General features: G+C 32.7%; 1 long non-coding RNA gene across 2 annotated transcripts; it reads right to left on the minus strand.

The window, feature by feature from the left end:
- Positions 1-2,823: 2,823 nt before the first annotated feature.
- Positions 2,824-5,770, minus strand: LOC107856882. 2 transcript variants are annotated; one of them, XR_007045085.1, is made up of 2 exons: positions 5,434-5,770; positions 2,824-3,449 (listed from the first exon to the last, which is right to left on the minus strand). It is a non-coding gene; the product is annotated as an uncharacterized LOC107856882 (long non-coding RNA). The 2 variants fall into 2 exon arrangements; XR_001670720.2 differs by lacking the exon at positions 2,824-3,449 and adding an exon at positions 4,305-4,648 and having other exon boundaries at positions 5,434-5,760.
- Positions 5,771-6,870: the final 1,100 nt, after the last annotated feature.

Raw genomic sequence — 6,870 nt, forward strand, 5'->3', positions numbered from 1 at the left:
AGTCCAATTTTATTTTCCACCTTGACTACACTTAGCAGGTGCTGATCTCAGCCGTGGAAAGTTATTCAAATTAAATTTTGGGCTATTTACTTCCCTGACCTAAGGACTTTGAGGTGAACCAGATCTCTTTTTATTGTTGCTTAACACTTTTTGATCAGAGCTACTTCTTTGCTGGCTCTTCTGCACTTCACTGGAATCACCCTTTTCCTGATCACTTTCTGTTTTTATTGGTTTAGCTTGTGGTATTGCAGTAACTTTCCCTTTATAATGCCACTCTTGGACTACTCTCTTATAAGGCAATCTCACCTTTCCAGGATCCTTTATATTTGGTAAAACAACTATGACCAATCACTTTACCTATAGAGCACAACTTAGGTCTCCAATCATACACAACTGGTTGCTTAAAATTACTACCATTTGGCTCCACCACTACCACTTCACTTTCTAAATCCTAAGTCACATTGACCTTAATAAGCATTCTAGTAAACGAGATTCAGGTCTGCTTAACTGTGCACTCATCTGCATATACAGGTACACCAGTGACGCTATTTATCCTGCTTCAAAGAGTCCCTACCCAACAAAACATGGGAAGCTTTGGAAATTTAACCCACAGTAGGATTTCTGTAGGATATTCAGTATTGAAATTAGAATTTCTTGACCAGGGCTTCAGATAATAGGCTTGCTATTATATAGAAGGTGTAGAATAGAGTACCTCCTTGATGTCCTCCTTAGAATCAAAACTTATAACATAGTACCCTTATCCATTGTAGTACAATTTTGGGCTAGTAACATTTGCCCAATATTTCCCAATATATCTGAAAAAGCATTATGCCCTAGTGTCCCCCCCTTCAAAATAAGCTATGAGAGAACAATGCCACTTAGCAACCTTTCTATCCACCTCTTTTTTTTCAAGTTTTACCACTGCCTGACCTTCCACTAGATAAGAGATGATTATATTAGTGACATACCATGGGTATCTGCTCTATTATTAGTGAATAGACTTGTCCAAGGAGCTACAGCCCTTTCCTCTTGCTCATTGGTTGATTTTAGAGAATCAGTTTTAGGATTTACTATTCTATTATTTACTGTAGCTCCAAATCTCGACCCTGATAGTACTGTTTCATTAGCTGGTACCACTAGACCAGGGTTTACTAAACTTGATCCACATTTCATTAGAGGGGAGGTGGTTAACATGAATCGTTTAAAAACTCCACTTTGCCTTAAAATCCCTTTTTCGTCTTGCATCTCTGTCTTGTCACTTGTTCCATCGAGTGTATCCATAGGAGTTTGATTGCTCATATCTCTAGATTGTACTCGATCTCACACTGAGCTCCCAATAGTCGTAATCAAAATTGTTCTAGGTCATCCTCACCCTCGTCCTCTTCTACGACCTCTTTCGCGTGCTCTAGCCATGGCAAACACCACAAGTGTACGTTAGGCTGACATGCGCCGAGAGTCATCTAATTTATTTATTTTACTAGTATTAAAGTTATGTCATAGGCTCCTGTAGTGGATGAATAGAAGTTGGCTGATGCTACCAACTGAGAGGATCATAGTGCATGGGTGATCAAGAGTTCTAAGGGTAAATAAAAGCCAGCTCATACTTTCAAGATGGTGTACACTAAATTTGTCCATGTAGTTTGGATATAGAGGAACATGAGAACATTTGAGAACAAGAGTAGAATTTGGTAGCAACTAGCAAAGGACACAACCTACACATGTTGTGTTAAAGCTCCACCTGCAATTAGTACTAGACTATAGAAAAATGCCCTTTTAGGTAGTAGTATTCTTTTTGCTTCCTATATGGTTTTTGTGTTTTTATTCTAGGATAGCAGAATTGTGGTGGGACTATTATGGATTTGTAATTTTTTCACTTGGTAATTAATGAAAAAGCTAGTTTCCAAAATTGCAAGTTGATAGCAAAGAACATGTGACCACCAATCATAGATGCATCTCATTTCATAGTAAATGGTCCACATGGACAAGCCCATATAAACCTTGTTATACATTTTAAAAATTTAGGGATACAACTCCAACCTAAGCCGATATACTTAATCATGAGAACAAGTAACATAAGAGAATTCGTGAAGAATCTTTTATTTCTTCAATGTATAATCACATGAATTCTCAATTATTTTCTTGCATTACAATTGGTCAACTGCTCATGCCAACTTACGTATTTTTTTTGTAAATATTTAGTTTACTATGAGATGCAATTTCATCACTATGTTCATATTTATATCAACAAACAAGAGGAAAACGGATAGCCTTTCACGTAAATATTTATAACCCATTTTGATTGTAGTAATATAAACATGTAAAATCTTTCCATAATTTATTACCATCATAGAAAAGAACAGTTTATAAAATTTCAACCCAATTCATATAGAACTTTCCAATTATATATAATTCCTTTTATTTAAGGAAAGATAAATTTTAATTAAAAAAAATCTGAATCGGTAAGTTAGACAAGTAAATGTGCAATGGCATATATAGCATACTAATTGATGTCATATATAATAGTGACTAAGGGGTAAGGTCTATGTCAGCACGGTCCCAACATGGAGATTGTGTTGAGTATATACGCACAGTTATTAGTTGCAATACATAAATATACAAAATACACCATTTACTTGATGGAATTCGTCAAGGATCTATGCTTTACAAGATAATTATGTAATAAATAACAAATGTGATGTATTCTCAGGTTGATATATGTAACCATAAGACCGAGACCTATTGCATAAGATAGAGAAATATTAGTGTTTTTTACTGAATTTCTAGAGAAATAAAAGAACAAATAAACAGAGGAGCGAAAAATCGTAGTCTGGTGAAATCTTTCCTCTTTTGTTTCAGTTGCATTAGAACATGACTGGTAAAGTTTGTTATAACCATCTCTCACTTATTGTTCCCACATTACATTATCAAAAAGTGTATATTATCACTAAGGTGTAGACATATCAAACAGATTCAGTGACAGGAAACTCCTAATTTTGTATTGCAGAAGAAATACTTCATTTATCACAATTTATGTAACACTGATAGATCCATTAATATTTTAGAAGATTTCACAAAGTCTTAATTGGACCTCTCATTAGAAATCATGGAGAATAGAGAATGACATATCAACCCAACTTCCTCAGTAATATTCCTACTTAACTGATTGTTTGCAACTAATAACTGCAAAATCCAAAAGTCTAACTAAACCTACATCATTTAGTTCAATTGAAATGACATGGACATCGCCGTAATCGACACCGTACCAATTTTGGGAGCAACCATTTGGTTCCAATGACTTGATCCTATGAAGAAAGGACTTTCCGAGAAGGGTCTTTCAATACTCCCTTCTTAAGCTCCAAAAGAGCATCCAAATCCAAGTTTCCCGTAGCTAACTCAACTAAAAATAGCAGCACCAAACAAATGGCAGACTCTATCTCCTACTAGTTTCCCTTCAATGATAAACCAGTACGACAGCATGATAAGACTTACATATAATGCTGAACTAAAAAAGAGAAATACAACATTTTGTCAAGCTAAGAAGTCAGAATGGGCCAATAAAGTAGACAAACCCCACCAAGTAGAAAAAACTGGGGATTGCACAATCATTTCAAGAATCCCACAAAATAAAATTCGCAAAATCTTCAACACAATTGCAATCTCCACTAAACCATTATGTAAGTGAAATAAGAGAGCATATAAACCTATGATAAAAGAATAAGCAACAACAATATCAACCAGAAAAATTATTGAAGTCCAATAACACCACCAATAATGTCCCAAAATGCAAATTTCCACCATTAAATTCACTCACCAAATAACCAAAACATCAAAATCAAAAATAGTAGACCCTACATTTCCCTATACCATATGCAAGTCATAGGGGTTTTAGTTGGTCAAACCAACTTTAACAAAATAATAACAAGACCCCAACAACAACACCACATACCCACAGAAATCCCACAAGTGAGGTCTGGGGAGGTTAGAGTATACATAGACCTTACGACTACCTAGTGGAGCTAGAAAATCTATTTTTAAAAGACCATCAGCTCAAGTGAAATAATTTCAAGTACAAAGGGAAATAACAAGACCATTAGTATTTCCAAAGAATCTGAGGAATATAGCTGAAAACTAAAAGAGATCCTATGTTAAATAGCCATAAGGTACCAAAGTAAACTCCAAATCAGTACCAATATAAACAAAACTACATGGAAATACTTAAACAGACACAATCCATAAAACAGATAAAAAGAACGTACGAAAATTGCACGTAAAAGCATCTCCATGATTGGAGCTACCGCAAGAACTAAAAAATAGGGATACAATCTTATAAATATGTAGCCATAAATAAACAAGAAAAATTTGAATAAAATACCTAAGGAGACTATAAATCCATGATTGAAGCTTTCTAACATACAACAATCTCCCAACGCACATAATAGCCTTAAAACGGCAAGAAAATCAAAAAAAATACCAAATATAACTAAGCAGAGTCTCTACTATTTAGTAAGATAAACAATATAAACATCTAAATGACACAATTCTTTCACAAAAAAATATTTAGTGGCCCATTTGTTTCTACAAGGTCAAAAATCATAGTACCCCTTTTCTTCATCTTGAGATTTGTCATGGGTGTGTTAAGGATTTCCTTCTACAAAATCATTAGATCAATTTCAAATCTCAATTATTTAAAACAATCAGAGAAAAAACCCCTAAAAATTAACATAAAAGGTTAGCTTTTTTTTTTTTTTTCTAATTCAAAATCATGGTAAAACCCCAACATATGTAGCTTCAATTTTGAAAACCTACAAGAAACTGATAACGAAATCAAGAGACATCTAAAGAGAGCATACATGCATTAGACAGTAAGAATATTTTGAATTTCTATTTTCACCGTTTGACCAAAAAATTGGATAAATACACCTCGGAAAGAAGGAACCATAGCATCGAATTGAGTCTTCTTCTTTCATATTTTTTCAGTATTCTTGTTTCATTAAAATTAAAAAAAATCCCAAAAAATATTAACCCAGAAAACATTACCAACTATACATAAAACTTAGTCCCTAGCTCAATTCATTTTTTAGATAATCTATTGCCAAACCTATTTAATTAATTTGCCGTCAACCCTTACCTCTTAGCCCTCTCCAACCTCAGTTTCTCTTCAAAACAAAATTTTCTCTCATCTTGTTAGTGAACTAGATTTACAAATATTAACATTTTGACTTGTTGATTATTGAACATAAGAACAAAAACTGTTTTGATAAATTACTTATTAAAAGCATTTATATTTTTTCAATTTCAAGAAAAAGGGACTTGATATGAAGATGAACTGCAAGGAAAAATATAAAACTTCACAAATCCATTAAATCAAATCAAGAAAAACACTGAAGGAAAAATTTAAGATGAGAAAAATTTGAAAAAAGAAGAAGAAAATACCTTAAAATTGTAGCAACAGTGCGAGAAACTAAAGTTGAAGATAAAGAAAATGTTAAGCTTTGTAGATGACTTGGGGTCTTCTTCTTCCATGTTTTTTCAGTCTTCTTCTTCCATTAAAATTAAAATATCCCAAGTGAAATCCAAAAAATATCAACTAGAAAGCAAAAAAATGATATAAAAAATTAAAGATTGTAATATAAAACAATTTTACTAAAAAAAATTATCGACACGCAAAAATTAAATCTTCGATTTGGTCTTCTTCTAGCACAAGAGAAGAGATCAAAACACCATAAAAAGAGAAAGACATTCGAGCGCAAGTGCCACGTTTTTTTGTTTTTTTTGTTTTTTTTGGTTGTAGGTGATGAAGTGTAGTTGATACAAATTTTAATAATTGAGTGAAGATGATAATTAATTTATTATGAATTAAAAAAGTTGTGGAAATTTGAAAATAACTTATAATTTTTTTAATTTACACTTTAATTCAAATGTTAGTTAATATAATAAAAAACGGAAGGAAAAAGGTGTGTTTCTCTCATCTCTTTTTAACTATTATTATTGTTCATTGTTGCTGCTGCTTTATTCATCATCTTCTGTTTCATTATCATCATCTTCTACTTCATTATCATCTTCATTTTCTTTTTATTAACCATTGTTGTTGTTACTGCTACTGCTGCTATTTGATCAATTTCTTAGGTCAAATATCACTTTCCACTTTGGCATTACTTCATAGGTGACTTTGGTAAGTAAATTATGATTTTTATTCGAATTTGCCATCTGGGTACACAGTTACTGCCGTTTTTTCCAACAATAGATAGAATCCGATCATAAATCCAACATAAGTGTCCACAATTTAAACAGATCACTCATCTGGTGCACCAAATGAGTAATCTATTGCAACGAAAGACTCGTATGTTGGATTCATATTTATGCTTCTATAGTACCTGTAACATGAATCGAACGGATGGGTAATCTATTGCAATAGAAGATTTATCTATTGCAACAGACTAGTTATCTGTTGCAACAAACTTATTATCTGTTGCATCAGACTGATTATCTATTACATCAGATTTCGTATATATTGCAACAGATGAGTAATCTGTTCGGAACAATACAAATTAGCCTCTGCCACAAACCCAACAGATAACCAATATGTTTCAACTCTTACTATTGCTATTGGATTCAACATTATTCCTTACGTCCAATCGTCGACATGTTTGCTGAAAAAATAATGGACAGAATAAAAATTAAATACTCCCTGCATCTCAAATTACCCGTCCCAAATTTTCTAATTTGATTTCTTATTTTACTTGTTTTTTTTCATTAATCAAGAAGAGACAAGAAAAATTCATGTTTTACCCTTTGCATTAATTACTTTTTCTTCAAATTAAAATGTAAACGTCATTTAATAGGGGTATTATAATAAACTAGGCACGTTAT

Source organism: Capsicum annuum, chromosome 9, assembly GCF_002878395.1.
Source record: "Capsicum annuum cultivar UCD-10X-F1 chromosome 9, UCD10Xv1.1, whole genome shotgun sequence".
Classification (NCBI taxonomy): domain Eukaryota; kingdom Viridiplantae; phylum Streptophyta; class Magnoliopsida; order Solanales; family Solanaceae; genus Capsicum; species Capsicum annuum.